General features: G+C 37.3%; 2 long non-coding RNA genes across 2 annotated transcripts in view; one reads left to right on the forward strand and one right to left on the reverse strand.

Annotated features, from left to right (window-relative positions):
• The first annotated feature begins 3,477 nt into the window (after window positions 1–3,477).
• The window catches only part of LOC309659034, a 99,578-nt gene continuing 82,550 nt past the window's right edge, over window positions 3,478–20,505 (forward strand). Inside the window, exons 1-2 of the long non-coding RNA XR_014262527.1 lie at window positions 3,478–10,446; window positions 10,481–13,019. This is a non-coding gene — a long non-coding RNA (uncharacterized lncRNA). The remainder of the gene's footprint in view (window positions 10,447–10,480; window positions 13,020–20,505) is intronic.
• On the reverse strand, window positions 10,238–20,442 carry LOC309659070. Its single transcript, XR_014262565.1, has 2 exons — window positions 20,386–20,442; window positions 10,238–20,073 (listed from the first exon to the last, which is right to left on the reverse strand). It is a non-coding gene; the product is annotated as an uncharacterized lncRNA (long non-coding RNA).

Genomic DNA, 20,505 nt, shown 5'->3' on the forward strand with positions numbered 1-20,505 from the left:
CGCGGCCTCTGCTTGTTGCGGAGCACAGGCTCCAGACGCGCAGGCTCAGTAGTTGTGGCTCATGGGCCTAGTTGCTTCGTGGCATGTGGGATCTTCCCAGACCAGGGCTTGAACCTGTGTCCCCTGCATTAGCAGGCAGATTCTCAACCACTGCGCCACCAGGGAAGCCCCTAATGTATCTTTTAAAGCTTGTGTTTCCTTATTTATTTTCATTTTGTATAATCTGTCCATTGGTGCAAATGGGGTGTTAAAGTCCCCTACTATTATTGTGTTACCATCGATTTCCCCTTTTATGGCTGTTAGCATTTGCCTTATGTATTGAGGTGCTCCTATGTTGGGTGCATAAATATTTACAATTGTTATATCTTCTTCTTGGTTTGATCCCTTGATTGTTATGAAGTGTCCCTCTTTGTCTCTTGTAATAGTCTTTATTTTAAAGTCTATTTTGTCTGATATGAGAATCGCTACTCCAGCTTTCTTTTGATTTCCAGTTGCATGGAATATTTTTTTCTATCCCTTCACTTTCCTACTATATGTGTCCCTATGTCTGAAGTGGGTCTCTTGTAGACAGCAGGTATATGGGTCTTGTTTTTGTATCCATTCAGCCAGTCTATGACTTTTGGTTAGAGCATTAAATCCATTTACATTTAAGGTAATCATCAATTATATATGTTCCTATTACCATTTTCTTAATTGTTTGGGTTTGTTATTGTAGGTATTTTCCATCTTTTGTGTTTCCTGCCTAGAGAAGTTCCTTTAGCATTTGTTGTATAGCTGGTTTGGTGGTGCTGAATTCTCTTAGCTTTTGCTTGTTTCTAAAGGTTTTAGTTTCTCCACTGAATTTGAATGAGATCCATGCTGGGTAGAGTAAACTTGATTGTAGGTTTTTCCCTTTCTTCACTTTAAATATGTCCTGCCACTCCTGGCTTGCAGAGTTTCTGATGAAATATCAGCTGTTAACCTTATGGGGATTCCCTTATATGTTATTTGTTGTTTTTCCCTTGCTGCTTTTAATATTTTTTCTTTGTATTTAATTTTTGGTAGTTTGATTTATATGTGTGTGGTGTGTTTCTCCTTGGATTTATCCTATATGGGACTCCCTGCACTTCTTGGACTTGATTGACTATTTCCTTTCCCATATTAAGAAAGTTTTCAACTATAATCTCTTCAAATATTTTCTCCATCCTTTTGTTTTTCTCTTCTTCTGGGACCCCTATAATTCGAATGTTGGTGTGTTTAATGGTTCCCAGAGGTCTCTGAGACCTCCCTCAATTGTTTTCATTCTTCTTTCTTTATTCTGCTCTGTGGTAGTTATTTCCACTATTTTATCTATCAGGTTACTTATCCATTCTTCTGCCTCAGTTATTCTGCTCTTGGTTACTTCTAGAGAATTTTTAATTTCATTTATTGTGTTGTTCATCATTGTTTGTTTGCTCTTTAGTTCTTCTAGGTCCTTGTTAAACGTTTATTGTATTTTCTCCATTCTATTTAAATGATTTTGCATCATCTTTACTATCATTACTCTGCATTCTTTTTCAGGTAGACTGCCTATTTCCTCTACCTTAGTTTGGTCTGGTGGGTTTTACGTTGCTCCTTCATCTGCTGTGTATTTCTCTGTTTTCTCATTTAGGTTAACTTACTGTTTTTGGCAGGTGGAGTTTGGGGTCTCATTTTCGCAGGCTGGGAGTTCATAGTTCCCATTGTTTTTGGTGTCTCCCCCCAGTGGGTCAGGTTGTTTCTGTGAGCTGTGTAGGCTTCCTGGGGGAGGGGACTGGTGCCTGTGTTCTGGTGGATGAGGGTGGAACTTGTCTTTCTGGTGGGCAGGACTGCATCCAGTGGTGTGTTTTGGGGTGTCTGTGGACTTATTATGGTTTTAACCACCCTCTCTGCTAATGGGTTGTGTTGTGTTCCTGTCTTGCTAGTTGTTTGGCATGGGGTATCCAGCACTGGAGCTTGCTGGTCGCTGAGTGGAGCTGGGTCTTAGTATTGAGATGGAGCTCTCTGGGAGAGCTCTGGCAGATTGATATTACATGGAGCCAGGAGGTCTCTAGGGGACCAATGTTCTGAACTCAGCTCTCCCACTCAGAGGCTCAAGCCTGACACCAGGCCAGAGCACTAAGACCCTGTCAGTCACATGGCTCAGAGGAAAAGGGAGAAAAAAAAAATGAAAATGAAAAAAAATTAAATAAATTTATTAAAATAAAAAATACTAAAATTAAAATAATTGAAAAGTAATTTAAAAAAGAAAAGAAAGAAGAGAGCAACCAAACCAATAAACACATCCAGCGATGATAACAAGCACTAAAAACTGTACTAAAAAAACAAAAGGAAAAGAAAAAAAAAAAAAATGGACAGAACCCTAGGACAAATGGTAAAAGCAAACCTATACAGACAATGTCAGACAAAGAAGTATACATATACACACTCACAAAAAAGGAAAATTATATATATATATATATATATATATATATAAAGTAAAAATGGAAGAGAGCAACCATATCAATAAACAAATCTACCAATGATAATAAGCTCTAAATACTAAACTGGGATAAACATAAAACCAGAAACAAATTAGATGCAGAAAGCAAACGCTAAGTCTACAGTTGTTCCCAAAGTCCACCGCCTCAATTTTGGGATGATCCGTTGTCTATTCAGGTATTCCAGAGATACAGCATACATCAAGTTGTTTGTGGAGGTTTAATCTGCTGCTCCTAATGCTGCTGGAAGAAATTTCCCTTTCTCTTCTTTGTTCGCACAGCTCCTGGGGTTCAACTTTGGATTTGGCCCTGCCTCTGCATATAGGTCGCCTGAGGGCAACTTTTCTTCTCTCAGACAGGACGGGGTTAAAGGAACAGCTGATTAGGGGGCTGTAGCTCACTCAGGCCAGGGGGAGGGAGGGGTACAGCATGCAGCGTAAGCCTGCATCGGCAGAGGTTTGTGTGATGTTGCAACAGCCTGAGGCACACCATGTGTTCTCCCGGGGAAGTTGTCCCTGGATCAGGGGACCCTGGCCGTGGCAGGCTGCACAGGCTCCCGGGAGGGGTGGTGTGGAGAGTGACCTGTGCTTGCACACAGGCTTCTTGGTGGCTGCAGCAGCTTTAGCGTCTCATGCCCATCTCTGGTGTCTGCACTGATAGCCACGGCTCGCACCCGTCTCTGGAGCTCATTTAGGCGGTGCTCTGAATCCCCTCTCCTCACGCACCCTGAAAAAATGGTCTCTTGCCCCTTAGGCAGTTCCAGACTTTTTCCCGACTCCCTCCCCCTAGCCGACTAGCCCCCTTCAGGCTGTGTTCATGCAGCCAACCCCTGTCCTCTCCTTGGGATCTGACCTCCGAAGCCCGAGCCTCAGCTCCCAGCCGCCACCTGCCCTGGTGGGTGAGCAGACAAGCCTCTCGGGCTGGTGAGTGCTGCTTGGCACCGATACTGTGTGCGGGAATCTCTCTACTTTGCCCTCTGCACTCCTGTTGCTGTGCTCTCCTCCGTGGCTCTGAAGCTCCCCCCGTGCCACCCACTGTCTCTGCCAATGAAGGGGATTCCTAGTGTGTGGAAAATTTTCTTCCTTCACGGTTCCCTCCCAGAGGTGCAGGTCCCATCTCTATTCTTTTGTCTCTGTTTTTTCTTTTTTCTTTTGCCCTACCCAGATACATAGGGAGTTTCTTTCCTTTTGGGAAGTCTGAGGTCTTCTGCCAGTGTTCAGTAGTTGTTCTGTAGGAGTTATTCCACATGTAGATGTATTTTTGATGTATTTGTGGGGAGGAAGGTGATCTCCACATCTTACTCCTCTGCCATCTTGAAGGTCCCCCTTGATTTCTTACTTTTAGAGTAAAGTTTATCTTCAGGACTCAGTTACTTATAAAGTTTTGTAGGGAAAGAAATCGATATTGTAAGAAAGAAATAAGCCAGGGCACCTGAATAAAGGTTGCAAAAGAACTCTCACCTCCTAGAGCTCTGTCTTTCCTATATTCTCAGAATGCAAAGTTAAGGAATGCAAATTTTCCTCCTGATTAATTAGTTATTCCCTCAAGAGATGCTTAAAGCAGTCCTTTACCTCCATTACCAAGTCATTAGAGGGAATTTATAATTCCCAGGCCTTTAGATAATAAGCCACAGGCCACTTAAAGGTACTACTAAGAGTAGAAGTTTGGCATCAGAATATTCAGTCATAGATGGTAAATGGAATGTCCACTGTCTACTGCATCTTAGATACAGAGATTAAATCTCTGTCTCAAATTTGTCTCCACATCTCTTAAACTATTTTTTGTTCTACAAAGTTTATTTTGTTCTGCAGCATTTGAAGCTTCTGAAGGGATTGATACTTTCTCATTTTCTGGGGAGGAAAAGTGATACAGATTGCTTTGTAAATGAAGACTCATCCTGTTATTGTCTACAGTTTGTGTAGTCATGTTAGATTATACAGCATTGTGTTGTGGGCTCCTTATTAATTATGATGCTTCCTGCTGCCATGCTGATTCATTTTTTCTGATGGCTTCACTATGGGAAGCACAGTTTCTTTTAAAGAAGCCCATCACAATGCAAGCAGCTCATTAACTTCAGCCTTCCTCCCAGTTTCCTATGACAAGCTGAAGAACCTTCTCTAACTAACTTTAGAAAGAGATAATAAAGTTTTATTTCCCTTTCACAGCATCTCAAGGGCAGTTTAGCATGTTCTCTTCCTCCAGACAGAATTTTGAACAGAAGCAGAGGGAATCAGACTTTATTTTTTAATGTTCTGGATGTCACTAAATTAGAAGTTACTGTAAATGGCAACTCCTTATACTTAGTAGTTTCCATATTTTATTTAAAAAAATGGTATATCTTTGCATGTTATTTGCTTCAGAGAGAAAAAATAAATGAAATTATCAGGACTATCTTTCCAGATTCAAGTTCTGTGACTGTTTTTCTTTAGTTTTCTTTTGTTTTTGTTTGCTAGCAAGGAAGAGAGTATTTGCCTAATGTGAAACCCTTCAAGTATGAATATTCTTTAATTCTCTCAAATTCCAAATATCCACCATTAGATGTTCTTTCTTTTGGTTTGTCTCTCCAGGCATTTTCTAACACTGCAAATATCTTTGGAAGCAGGTACATATCTGGGTGATTTAGTGAATACACTTTATTCAGTCAGAATAGGCTATGTTTTGCTGTAATAATAGACATCCCCTAAAATCTCACTGCCTAAACACACACAAACATGTGTTTCTGTCTCTTGCTACAAGTCTGATGTGGGTTGGCAGATGGCTTTAGCCATCATGTTCATTTAGGGATGGAAGCTGAAGGAAACTCCATCTCCTCATGTATTTTTCCATGACTGATGGAGCAGGAAAAAGAAAGATATTGAACACTGCCTTTCAAAATTCCTCCAAGGAGTGGCACATGCCACTACTCACAGTTGGTCAGCCAAAGTGAGTCCCATGACCATTTATAACTTTAAAAAGGTGGAAAGGTATCTTCCTACCCAGAAGGAGAAGGAAAAGCACATTTGTAAACAGCCCCAATGATCAACAGTACACTGTTGTAAATTGTTCCTTATACCCTTATACCACATTCTGGCTGATGGCTAGTGGGGTGAGAACTGGAAATTTGAATGCCTTTGGAGCATAAAAAGCAAACCTAGGAGGCACAGCAGAAACATGGGGCTAGGCACCTATCTCATATGCAGAAGCAATATTCCAGCTCACCAACCTTTGGTGTTCTTCACTAAATATGGTAATCCTCAACCTAGGTAAATTTTCTGAATAATAAAGTGTAATGCACTATTTCAATAAGATACCTGTATACAATCAATACATAATAAATGCCATTTATAAGGCTTTTTAAACCGGACCTTTCTTGAGAAGTAACACTATAAACTGTTGATGATGAAATCGTTGGAAACTCCTGACCTACAGTATAAGATTTAGTGTTCCCTAGAAACACAGGCTGTGTCTTACATCTCTCTGTGTCTCCATTTGCTAAGTTACAGCTGACAATATTCATTGTAGAGGGTACAAAAAATACTGCGGGAACTAAGTAGCCTAAGTTTCTGTCCTTGCCTGACTACTTACTTGCTGAGTAACTATGAACGAGTAGCTATTGCTTTTGCCTACTTAGCATCCATCTCTCCTTCTGTTAACAGTGTCATAATTCCCCACCCCCAGCTCTTGGATGACCCCTAACACTTATTCAGTCTCTGTGATTCCATTGGAGTTGCATCTCCCAGCTTCTGGGATAACACATATCTCACCTTATAACCCACCCCTGTGGTCACAGTGATTGTTTCAGAAAGGGATACATATGCAACATTTTCCATGGGAGATTTTTTTTAACCATTAGGAAAGAAAAGTTCTATTTTTATCTATGGCTGCTGAAAGAATATGATGCAAATCTGAAGGGTTTGGCTGCCATATTACCCCCAAAAGGGAACATCTATCTGAGAAAGGAGGCAACACAGAAAAACTCTAAACTGAATGGTAGAAACCAAGAGATGGAGAATATATGAGTAATAGATAGACTAAAGTGATTGAGTGAGCCCTGCATGATTTGACTTTGTGCTTTCAATTATAGGACACTATTCATGTCCTTTTTATTATACCTAGTTAGAGTTAAGGTGTTTGAAATACCAAGCATCATGACAAATTAACCTTCCTGAGCCTGCTTCTAAATGTATAAGATGAAGTATTGCCATAATATGTGGATTTCCCTAAAATAACTATACATCCTTAAAAGTGCTATATACAGTAGATTTGTGGATGAAGATTATAAATCCAGTTTGTTAGAAATGTTGGGTTTGAGACATCTGTGAGTTGGGTATCCTTGTCTGCAGCTCAGGAAATAAGTACTGGAGGGGGATAGAGATTTGGGAGTCATCAGCAGAGAAATGGTAATCAAAGCCAAGGTGATAAATAAAAGTACCCTGTCAGAGTGTGTGTATACTAAAAGGTGAAGAAGGGAATACTGTATAGTTTAAATTTGGTAGAATGTAAACCACAGTGGGGCCTGGGACAAAGATAAGTTTGATCTAAGGTTGGCAAGGAAATGCAATGGCCAGTTTATATATGACCCAGACCTGGTGTGAGTTGCTAAGGAACTTATCGTTTATCACTTAGGCAAATAAATGGGAGTCAATCCAGGGTTTCAAGCCAGAGACAAAATAGCATTTTGACTTTTATTAAGATCACTCTTGTGGAAGAAGAGACAATGGATTATAGGTGGAAGTGAATGATGTCAGAATTACTAATTGATTATTCCAATTCTTTAAGCAAAAGATAATGAAGACCTGAATTAAGGTAATGGCAATGAGAATTAAGATGAGGATAAGGTTGGAATGAGATTTAAGAGAGAGAATCTTACACTATTAAAGGTATTTGAGGGCTAAGGGAGAGAAGAAAATTCAGTATAAAGATTTTTACTAGAATAATTGAGAGAAAAGTAACAATTCAATTAAGAGACAATAAAAAATGAGTAGGTTGGAAGCAAATTTCAGTTTTGAGCAGGGTGATCTTAAGACCTGAAACCAAGAGAATTTAGAGTTGATTTGTTAACAAATAGGTAGTAAAACCCCTGAGATGAATAAAAAAGCCTAAGAGGTGTTAGAAGATGACAAAATGATGAACTCTAAGGCTGAATCCCTAGAAACAGCCAGGCTCTGAGAACACTTAAGAATAAAAGAACATAAAAGTAGAAGGTGAAACCAAAGGATCTGAATGCCCCCCAAAAAAGGGAGAGTATCAAGTATGAGGTAGTGGCTGGTTGGCCACTGTCTATCTAGATCCTCAGTAAGATTTAAATTGGGAAAAATTTAAGGAACCAAGCATTAACTTATAATGCAGGTCATCTTTAAGATAATGATACCATTCTCAAGTACAGTTTACTCACTGTGCATAAATTTCTTTAAAATTTTAATTAAATCTGCCTATCGATGAGAAAGGGCTGTAATTCTATAAACTATGAGATTTTATATCACATTTCTCTAAGATATCACTCAAATTTTCAATCCTCGTGAAAGCCCCTGCTTGCTCTTCTGCCCACTGGATGTTAAATGTCCCTTTACCTGGGTTCTTAGAACCCTCTGTGCATACCTTCTTCACACTTAAGCTCTTGATTTTAATCACTGGCTATATTATTTTACATTTCTAACAAATCGCGAAGTCATTGAGGATACGATTTCTTTTCTTTCTCCATCCATTCATGGCCCTATGCTCCTGGCCTAGCTGAGAAGAATGCTTATAGAATGCGTCACCCTAATATCTACCATTCCTTTTCTAAGTGTGGTGTCCATTAACCTACCAGTCCGTTAGAAGACCAAAATTTCCTATTTCTGACATATTAGCTCTCTGATGCGTTCCATGTCATAAGTCGTTCCCACCACTTATAATGGCCACTAGTCTTCATGTTGTAGACCACTGAATAGCTCAACACTCTTTCTTCCATTGAGCCCTGAAGAAAACTGGATGGAGCAGAAGCAAGCCATTTTATCATGTCAAATTTCACAAGACCAGTGATTGAACTGCAATTCAAATGTATTATTATTCATTAATAATACATAGAACTACAATATAAGAGGAACTAGGTAGAAATTCTAGTTAACTTAAACTTTTCCTAGTACTGCATAAAGGTAGAAAAAATTTTCTTTTATTGAACTGTAGTTAACTTACAATGTTGTGTTAGTTTCAGATGTACAGAAAAGTGATTCAGTTAAACATTTATATTGTTTTTCATATTCTTTTTCATTATAAGTTATTACAAGATATTGAATATTGTTCCCTGTGCTATACAGTAAATCCTAGTTGTTTAATCTATTTTAAATATAATGGTATTTATCTGTTAATCCCGTACTCCTAATTTATGCCTCCCCACCCTTTCCACTTTGTTAACCATAAGTTTGTTTTCTATGTCTGTGAGTCTGTTTTGGTTTGTAAATAAGTTCATTTGTATTATTTTTTAGATTCATATAAGTGATATCATGTAATATTTGTCTTTGACTTACTTTACTTAGTGTGATGATCTCTAGGTCCATCCATATTGCTGCAAATAGAATATTCCATTCATTTTTATGGCTGAGTAATATTCCATTGTATATGTTTACCACATCGTCTTTATCCATTCATCTCTTGATGGACATTTAGGTTGCTTCCATGTCTTGGCTATTGTAAATAGTGCTGCTATGAACATTGGGGTGCATATATCTTTTCAAATTAACGTTTTCTCCAGATATGTACCCAGGAGTGGTATTGCTGGATCATACATAACTCTATTTTTAGTTTTTTAAAGAACCTCCATACTGTTCTCCATAGTGTCTGTACCAATTGACATTCCTACCAATGGTGTAGGAGGGTTCTCTTTTCTCCACACCCTCTCCAGCATTTATTATTTGTAGCCTTTTTGATGATGGCCATTCTGACCAGTGTGAAGTGTTACCTCATTGTAGTTTTGATTTGTATTTCTCTAATAATTAGTGATGTTGAGCATCTTTTCATGTGCCTCTGGGCCATCTGTATGTCCTCTTTGGAAAAATGTCTGTTTAGGTCTTCTGCCCATTTCTGATTAGGTTGTTTGGGTTTTTTTGATATTGAGTTATATGAGCTGTTTGCTAGGAGATTAAGCCCTTGTCAGTTGCATTGTTTGCAAATATTTTCTCCCCGTCCATAGGTTGACTTTTCATTTTGTTTATGGTTTCCTTTGCTGTGCAAAAGCTTATACATTTGATTAGGTCCCATTTGTTTATTTTTGCTTTTATTTCTATTGCCTTGGGAGAGTGACCTAAGAAAACATTGATATGATTTATATCAAAATATTTTGCCTATATTCTCTTCTAAGAGTTGTATGGTGTCATGTCTTATGTTTAAGGCTTTAAGCCATTTTGAGTTTATTTTTGGGTATGGTATGGTATGGTATCTTTGTGTATTTTTGTGTATGGTATGAGTGTTCTAATTTCATTGATTTACATGAGGCTGTCCAGCTTTCCCAACACCACTTGCTGAAGAGACTATCTTTTCTCTGTTGTATATTCTTGCCTCCTTTGTCAAAGATGAATTGACCATGGGTGTGTGGGTTTATTTCTGGGCTCTCTATTCTGTTTCATTTATCTACATGTCTGTTTTTGTGCCAGTACCACACTGTTTTGTTTTCTGCAGCTTTATAGTATTGTCTGAAGTCTGGGAGGGTTATACCTCCTGCTTTGTTCTTTTTCCTCAGGATTGCATTTGGCAATTCTGGGTCTTCTGTGGTTCCATATAAATTTTAGGATTATTCTAGTTCTGTGAAAAATGTCATGGATAATTTGATAGGTATCACATTAAATCCATAGATTACTTTGAGTAGTGTGGTCATTTTAACAATATTAATTCATTCAATCCAAAAGCATGGGGTATCTTTCCATTTTCTTGAATCATCTTCACTTTTCTTTATTAATGTTTTATAGCATATAGGTCTTTCACCTCCTTGGTTAGGTTTATTCCTAACCTTGGTTAGGTTTATTCCTTGGTTAGCTTTATTCCTTGGTTAGCTTTATTTCCTCCTTGGTTAGGTTTATTATATTTTTTGATGTGATTTTTAAATGGGATTGGTTTTTGATTTTTGTTTTACTTTCTCTTTCTGATATTTCATTGTTAGTATAAAGAAATGCAAAGATTTCTGTATATTAATCTTTTATCCTGCTACCTTGCTGAATTCATTTATTAGTTCTAATAAAGTTAAGAAAATTTAAGACAAGACCTTCACAAGAAGAATGGACCTTATGTATTCTCAATTCCTTAGGTCTGCATGCCTCTACTGATGTACCTGTCTCTTCAAATTTCTTTGTCCAGTAGAATACATGTCTACCTTATTCACAGGAATAATATCTTGGGTTTCTCCTGAATCTGCATCCTAGGCCACCACCTGGAATTCAGCCAGATGGTAAGTTGTATATCCCTCTAATCATCTCTCACATTCCAGGGAGATTTTAGGCTGTGAACAAGCAGAAAGTAGGATCTCAGATTCTTGTTCAGTTTTTCCACCAATGAGTGTCATGAGTCACTGATTTTGTTACCTGGTAAATAATTTACACTCTCCAAAACACTGAATTATTTTCTTCTGAGACATCACAATCTAATTTCATTTTTTAAGGATATTTTTCACATTAACAAAACTCTGGACAGGTCATTATACAAAAAGGAGTGTGAATGGCTTCTTGTCTACTCTACCTAGCACTTTAACATTTAATGCCTATGCTATTTATTGGCCATTTCCTCATCAAAATCTATTCCAATTAAATTATTTTGATTCAGGATCTTGCAATAATGTGGAGACAGTTTGACAAATATGACCCCTGAGAATGAATGAATGAATGGATCTTTTTTATATGAGATGCATCTTATCACATTAAATAATTCTTATATACCTACATCCACTGTTCTTTTAGAGGTTGCATGTGATATTGGCACACCTATAACTCATTTAGCTGTAAGTACTCTGTCTCTAATAAAACTGGATTTGGCTCCTTATAGAAAATGATTTAATGGGAGGGGACAGTTATTACACATGAAAGCACACTTGCCTGCTGGGATTAAGTATTTAAAAAGATGAGGCAACTGTAAATGTTTACATGTTTACATTTAAATGTTTACATTTACCATGAAATATTTTCCCAGCCCTAAGGACACAAGAGCTTTATGTTTAATGTTTTAGTCCAGTGTAACAGATAATTTCAAAAGAAGTTGTTTTTTTTTGTTTTTTGTTTGTTTTTTTACTTCAGTAACTTCATATTTATTATTACCATCATTGCATCAACTATTAACTACAAGACAGAAACCTAGGATTTATCCATGGCTCTTTGCTTTCCTTTCCACCCTTGTCTATCATTATGTCCAGTCTGTTTTATTTTTTTAATGTCTCTAGAATTGGTAACCACCTTCATCATCACTGGTCTACTTAATTTCATGCCCTTATTAATGACACCTGAATTATTATGATATACTATTAACTGGCCTCCTTGTTTCTGATCTTATACATTTCAAGGCATTTTTCATACAACCTGATATTACTCTCATATAAATCCTTTAATTGCTTACTGTTGCCTTATGAATAAAATCTAAACTCTTCATTATCTGTAGCAATCCTTTAGTCCCCACCTTTGACCTTGTTCTCCAGCCTACCAACTATGTGCAGTTGTCACACTCCTGTGTCTTTACAAACACTGTTTTGTCTGGTTGACTCAGGCTCATCCTTCCTCTATACTTGGCTGACTTTCTCAATCTTCAAGACAGTTCAGCATCATTCTCATTGAGAAGGTGTATCAGACCTCCTCCTTGGTCCTTCCCCAGTATTCTGCATTGGCCTCTGTCTTAGTTCTTCCACCAATATTGTAATTACCTATTTACTCCTCGATATATGCAGTAGAACCTTTAGAGCACTAGAGTTATGTCCTATTCCCCATATAGCAGAGAAGTAGATATTCAAAAATGCTTATGCATGAATTCATGAGTTAAAGAATGAATACTTTTTAAACATTTTTTTTGTTTTCTTTTAATTTATCAATGCTAAGACGATGGAACATTTGTTTTAATCCATTTAAATATTCCTTCTCACTGGAAGATATCTATGAAGATCTTTATTTGAGGAAAAGACAGCAGAAGAATACAGAGTAGATAAAATTTCCCTAATTTTATGATGCTTCCTAATATGTTTGTATATCATTCTGAATTCATCTTTCCATGAACATCCATATGGAAGTTTAAACCTTGTCCAAGATTTCTATAAATTGCTAGAGGGACCTATATTCTCTTAATGACGTCAAGTTCAAATGTCTCCTTCTGCCTCAAAAAGGTTGTGTATTACATCTCTGTCTTGAGAGTTCTGTCTTTGTTTCATTCTTTGTGTAAATTTTAAGCTTTGTCTCAATTTCTTTTTTTTTTAATAAAAAGCAAGTTTCTTTTTTTTTTAATTTTTAAAAATTAATTAATTTATTTATTTATGACTGTGTTGGGTCTTCGTTTCTGTGCGAGGGCTTTCTCTAGTTGTGGCGAATGGGGGCCACTCTTCATCACGGTGCGCGGGCCTCTCTTGTTGTGGAGCACAGGCTCCAGACGCGCAGGCTCAGTAATTGTGGCTCACGGGCCCAGCTGCTCCACGGCATGTGGGATCTTCCCAGACCAGGGCTCGAACCTGTGTCCCCTGCATTAGCAGGCAGACTCTCAACCACTGCACCACCAGGGAAGCCCTGTCTCAATTTCTTAAAAAGCTTAGATTCACAGGGCATTTGTGAATAGAACAGACTTCAGTGAAGTTATTTTTATTTTCAGGGGAGGTGGTGGAGAAGAGGGATCATAAGAATGTTTTTGTTTTTTAAGAAAACATATCAATGCAGATTGTAAACAAGCCTCATATGAGTTCCTTCAGCCATCCCTCCACTATAAATATTTATTCTTTAGTTCATTTCGCTCTAGATTGTTGCTCCATCTTCATGTCATTTCGCTAACTCATTTCTTCTGTCATTTCTATTCTGTAAATTACCCAGGAATTCAAATTATTTTCTTTGCATTTTTCAGAGTAATTAATCTTTCTCTAGTTCCTACTGCTAAACTATTTTCAAAACACACTTTTGCATATTTAAATCCATTGTGAATCTCTGTAGGAGAATGGGGATTTTCATTAAACAAAGTCCACCCTTGCCTTAACTAAGTTTCAACGTAAGAAAACTACCCTAGCTGTGCTACGCAGAGAGGGATTTAATATAGGAAATCAGGTACTTACACAATCTTTGGAAAGAATGGAGAAATGGGCCTTAGACTGAGCCTTAGGAATGACTGAGAACTCTACAGCACTAGCACACCAGGGAAACTACATTGACTTAAGCTTCCAAACTACAACCATAGCAATAACAACATATTCTTACCTAAAGTAAGAAATTATGTATCACCAAATAAAAGCATTCACCATTTCCCCAAAATGGGCTACACAAAGTACCAATAGTAAATTTATTCATTTCTGACTGATGTCCATCCCTCTTCTGTTCACAATAATGCCTTTATATCATATTACTTAGAGTAAATAATTAATTTAATGACTCTACACATACAGTATATAAAGCCACTGGAGGGGGAGGAGAAAAGTTGTTAAACATATAAATATTGGAAGGAGCAAGGAAGGAAAAATACAAAGCAAAGGTGAAGACAGCAAGAAACAGAACATCGTTATAAGTAAAAGTCCTCATGTTTGAAAATGGTCTTGAGGGCACAGCCAGAATCGCCATATATAACATTCATCTTCTACCCCTTTGCTGTTCCCTTCACCTGCATCTAGAACCTCAACTGATCAAGGTTCTCTACATGATAGTCTACCAACTTGTTTATTCTGAAGAAGAATGAGCGCTTGGTATCTTTCCAGTTTGTTAATTCTCTAGAAGTATGAGCACTTGGTATCACTACATTGTGATAGTCTTGCATTAAATTTGTCACTGACTGTGGACACATGAGAGATTTCCTAGAGAACTAACTGCTCAAGAAATATACATTATACTCCTCCCTGCTCCCATATGTAGCAGTAATGGTATTTTCCTCTGATGGTTAGAAGCAATCACCCCACCGTGACACTACTACTTTTAAAAAAAATCAATCTGTGGATTGAGAAGCATAGGAAAGTCCAAAAGACCAGATAGAACAATTGTTGTTACCTCTTTGAACTCACTCTGACCTTGAATACTAACACCACTAATGCAGAAAACCTCTAAATCACAGAGACAGAAAGTAACAATTTTGTGAATAAATTATTAGGTGTAATAGTATGACGGGACATAGTCACATTCCCCTAAGAATTGCAGATTACTTATCTACCTCAGCTATCCTTATGGATATAATCATTCTGATTTTGTTTCCTGTTGAATACCTATTACAAAAATTACATGCACAACTCCCCTGCTGGTTAAGTTGCTATTTGTCTTCTAACATTCTAGAGTCTCCCATGCACATTGAAACAGAGATGCCTATTTCAGTGGTAGCATTGTTTACCCTCATCCCTGGCGGATAGAGGACAGACACTATGGTGCTATTCAGGGATGCTAGTGCACCCCTCACCAGTGTATTTTTTTAGTGCATTGGCAAAATAATTGTCCTTTTTACCTTCTCAGGAAATAAATAGGCAATGGAACCATTGAACCCCTTCATTCACACTAAACATATGAAGTTTTAGGTTCTCAAATCCATTTATTATAACCATAGTTAGTGTTTTTTTTCATTTTTATTTTTCTGTTATAGAAGCATAGTTGCTGTACAATATTATGAGTTTCAGGTGTACAATATAGTGGTTCACACTTTTTAAAGATTATACTCCATTTATAGTTATTTTAAAATATTGGCTATATTGCCCATTTTGTATAATATATCCTTATATCTCGTTTTATACCTAATAGTTTTTAATAGTCTTAATTCTCTACCCCTGTATTGTACCTCCCTCCTTCCCTCTCCCCACTGGTAACCACTAGTTCGTTCTCTATATCTGTGAGACTGCTTCTTTTTTGTTACATCCACTGGTTGGTTGGTTGTATTTTTTTGATTCCATATATAAGTGATATCATATAGTACTTGTCTTTCTCTGTCTGACTTATTTCACTTAGCATGATGGCATCCAAGTCCATCTTGCTGAAAATGGCAAAATTTCATTTCTTTTATGGCTCAATAGTGTTCCATTGTGTGTGTGTGTGTGTGTGTGTGTGTTATAATCACATCTTCTTTATGCATTCATCTGTTGGTGGGCATTAGGTTGCTTCCATACCTTGGCAATCGTAAATAATGCTGCAGTGAACATTGGGGTGCATATATCTTTTCAAATTTGTGTTCCTGTTTTTTTCGGATATATACCTGGGAGTGGAATTGCTGGGTCATATGGTAGTTCTATTTTTAGCTTTTTCAGAAACCTCCATACTGTTTTCCATAGTGGGTACACCAATTTACATTCCCACCAACAGTGTACAAGGGTTCCTCTTTCTCCACATCCTTGCCAACATTTGTTACTTGTCTTCTTTTTGATGATAGCCATTCTGACAAGCCATAGTTAGGTTTAAATTTCAGTTAACCTATGAACCGAAGTTACAACTACTACAGGCTGCTCTAGCCACATCTTGAAATCTAGATTTTCTGGTAATGTTATCTATGTAGATACATTAGATTAAACCCAACATTATGTTCCTTTTTCCCTAGTGCCTCATTCTTAGGATCTATTCCCACACATGTTCTCCAGCATTCTACTAATATATTACAGTCTTACAACAACTCTTTGGATGTTTAAGCCTTTGGTTCTTTAATCATGCTAGTATCTGATTTTAGTTTAAAATATGGAAGAAATGGGATATAGTACAGAAAGAGCATTTAGGAAAATGGAATTTGTTTACAACCTAATTATGTCAGGTATAATCATTTTGGGACCTTTAGACAAGTGAGGCCCAGCCTCAAAAGATTGGAGGCCTGAGGGATAGAGAGTGAGAGGCTGCTTCTGCCTGCCAAAGAATTCACTGGTTTTGAAATATCAGACTGTATATATTCATCTTAATTTACCCAATGTTTCATTCATTTCATTTCTGAGAGCTTCAGTCATTTCCCAGTTAATACATTAAGTTTTACATAGGAAACCTGGGAAGAATATGAATTAAATTTGTGTCTGATTTCCAGCTACATCAGTTTCTGTGACTATAGAGATAAGAGATTACATTAGTATAGTCACAGTAGCTCCTTGGACCTCTGTGTATTTCTCAAGCCAAGAATTTAAACCCCAGCCAGGACATTTTCTTTCTGTAGGTTTCCAGGGCCATCAAAAGTTGCCTGCCCATCCCACAGCACTTGTAAACACCATTCCTACTCTAATGATCTGTTGCAACAGCCACTTGGTTCACCAATGCTTTGTCTTTAATAGGCACTTCATTCCGGGTGACTACTTCATTCCGGGTAAGATAATCTAAGAAACTCATCAGCCTTCTTATGCTGTGGACTTCCGGTATAGTGTACCATTTTCCCACGAAAAGCAGCTCAACACTATTTGTTGCTAGAAAATATTTAGTACCAAGCACTAAATCAGTCAGGTTTAGTAAAGAAAATAGGAAATACTTTATGTATTTTAAAGGGGAGACAGATTTAATGTAGGAGTTGGGTATTTACAAATGTATCAGAAGGGCTGGAAAAAATGAGTTCTAGCCTGAGTTTCACACTAACCACCTCAACCCTTTTTAAGACAGGTAGGTATTTTAAGAACAGGATTTCTCTCCCCACCACTGAGTTGCATATTTTAACATATCCCAAATTGTGACACATCACTTCTGAAAGGTTGTTATTAAGTTGATGGTGTCTTAGAGTCATAGAAATGTGTCATTTATCATCTAGTCATCACTTAATTTCCATTCTGTCCTCAACGAGGCTGTATTAAGTGGCATTCATCTTGGTTTCTCGAGTAGCCAGTTTGGTTAACTTCTCCATCCGAGGCACAGCCTTAACCTTCTTAGTCTTCAAATGACCTGTTAATTTAGGCTTTTACCTTTCAACCTCTTATCAGACTCTATTCCACATTTATATTAATGTAGAAATTAAAGAAGAATTCTTTAAATATTCTCCAAGTACAGTTTCATTTTGATGTTGATGAAAGTGTAAGGTTAAATTTTAATTATGAAATATCAGATGACCTTTGTTTACCTCTAAAATATATAAATCTTATTATATTAGGCTTTAGGATTTTCACTTGTACTGTGAATTTCTGATGTAGATGTTATTTTAATAGCTGTTTCCAAGTAAAAGGCATATCAGTATAGAAAAAAATCTAAAACTTTGTTAAGATAATTAGACAAAGGATATGAATGGGCAAGTACATGCAGCAAGGAAGGATAATAAGGAAACTGTTCTTTGATCATAATGTTCCTTATTTGGAAGTCTTCAATAGATCCCATTGTTTAAGTGTTTTGGAAGGAACTTGAAGCTGTAGGCAGAAGAGTCAATCTCAGATGCTGAAAGTGCTGCCTCAGGAGGGTCATAAAATTTCTCCAACCACCACATTCTTCTTCATTAAAAATGGCAATAGAAATATCAACTCTGAGTTGTGTTATGAAATGCAATAAAATGGTTGTAGAAGCTGACATCATGGTGTCTAGTAAGCTTAGGAATACAGAATACCTCTGTTCTCCTAACCCGTTTATATTTCTAATACACATCCCTAAAGGTAGGGAAGAAAACAAATAAGTATTTCCTGCTGATATGAGCAAGATATTTAATGTTGGTGAATTCTAAAAGTGGTGTATATATTTGTTGAAAAACCTCATTTCCCTGTGATGTACTTTTTGTTTGTGCTTACACAGTATGCATTTAAAATTCTACAAACAATAACAAGGGACAAAGGACAGAGGTAATATTGCTTTAAAATTTGCTTCTTGACATTTTTCCATTAATAAACAGGGTGAAGCCCACAACTTTCAAAAGACTGACGTGGACATCTCCTTTCTATGCAAATTTATATCATGAAAGAATGATTGGCTTAGGTTTCCCACTGTGCAACAAATTTGTTAAGTGGAACATATTGAAAATATCATGGCATTTCCCACAGACATAGGACTTGTAAATCAGCTTGCAAATTATAATGCGATCACAAAGAATCATTTGGAAATGATTGACTGAAGATTAGAGGACCAAGTGTGAAGTGATGGGCAGAAACTAAGTGCCAGCTAAGACTCAAGTAAATGACACACACAGAGACCCTGAGCAATAATTTTTAATATTATCCTATTTCTGTATTATCCTGAGAAAGGATCTGTGCCATGCACTGTCCTAATGGTTTACGTATATTAACTCATTTAATCCTTACAATAACACTGTGAAATAGGTGCTATTGCTCCCTGTTTTTAACATGGAGAAACTATAGCATAGATAGATCTGTGGTGATTTCATGTATTTACTTACTCACTTCCTTACCCTTTGCCTAGATTGATAGTTCCTCAAATTTAATTCTGTTCCTTTTGAGTTCAACTATATTTGGGGGAATTCATTAATAAAATACTGATCCATTGAGGAGTAACAGGTATATCTATTGATTTTTTTATGTACACTAGTTGTATTTCCCTAATCATTTCTTTATTACGGACTCTTATTTTTCATTCCTATTTTAATTTTGTCTTCCTTTTTCTTGAATTTTGAGTTAATTTCCCAGAAAATGAAAAGTCTTACATAAAATTTTTAATAAGGAAAGCATTCTTTTTTTTGTCAGCAAAATGAAGTGGCTCAGAGTACTGGCCATGTAGATAGAATACCTGGAATTTAATCTTCACACCAACATTTAGTTGTGTGATGTGTGATCCTGAGCAGGTTGTTGGCCTCTCTGTACTTCAGTTTCTTTATCTGGTAAAATGAGATTTTAGGAATTATATGTAACAAGCCATGCAGAGTACCAATTGCTGAACATATTTTATGTTGCCTTTGCTGCCATTGTTTGGGGAAAGATAGTCATTTTACTAATTCAGAGAGTGGCCTGGTTAAAAGAATTACAGAGAATATAACTGTACCTTTTGAAGGTCTGTAGATAAAAGGTGAGTGTGTGTGAGAGAGAGAGAACTGAGTCTACTGAAGTAGACTGGTCATATATAAAGAAAAGATTCTGAATAATTACAAAGCTCTAATTATTGAATAGGCTTCCTCACAAATTTATTGAGTTTTTATTAACAGAGTTAGTCAAGCAGGATCCAATTACCACTTTCTGGTGATTTTGCTGAAGGGAGTCATGCACGTAAGAGGGTTGGACTCAATGATCTCCATGATCCATTTGAATTAAAAGATTCTGTGAATTAAATACACATAGTAACCAACTGTTCTACCAAAAAATTCAGTGTCTCTGGCTCTTCTCTCTTTTATCACGCATTAAATCAGAGATGCAAGCTCCCTCCAGGCAGACTGTCATTACCTCTTCTGAATCGAGTTAGGAGATGAACCCTCAGCTCTTGAGAGTTGGAGTCCAGTGTCATAGCTCCTTTGCAGTGGGGGCCACCCTGACTACCACTTGTGAATCTGGCTTTCACAGAATGATAAACCCAGTGGCTGTGCATTTATTTACTTGGTGATAAAATTAGAAATTTTAGTAATTATTGTATGTCAATTACATCTCAATAAATATGTAAAAAAAAAATCCTGGGGCTTCCCTGGTGGCGCAGTGGTTGAGAATCTGCCTGCCAATGCAGGGGACACGGGTTCGAGCCCTGGTCTGGGAAGATCCCACATGCCACGGAGCAACTGGGCCCGTGAGCCACAATTACTGAGCCTGCGCGTCTGGAGCCTGTGCTCTGCAACAAGAGAGGCCGCGATGGTGAGAGGCCCGCGCACCGCGATGGAGAGTGTCCCCACTTGCCACAACTAGAGAAAGCCCTCACACAGAAACGAAGACTCAACACAGTCATAAATAAATAAATAAAAGAACGTGAATTTCTTAAAAAAAAAAAAAAAATCCTGGAACAGCAAAAAAAAAAAAAAAAAAAACATGGTGTGAATAGAACCTTTTTGGGTGTCTTTGAGTGTGAGCTTATCAAGCACAGTGTAT

This window comes from Balaenoptera physalus (genome assembly GCF_965194825.1).
Source record: "Balaenoptera physalus genome assembly, chromosome: 3".
In the NCBI taxonomy this organism is placed as follows: Eukaryota; Metazoa; Chordata; class Mammalia; order Artiodactyla; family Balaenopteridae; genus Balaenoptera; species Balaenoptera physalus.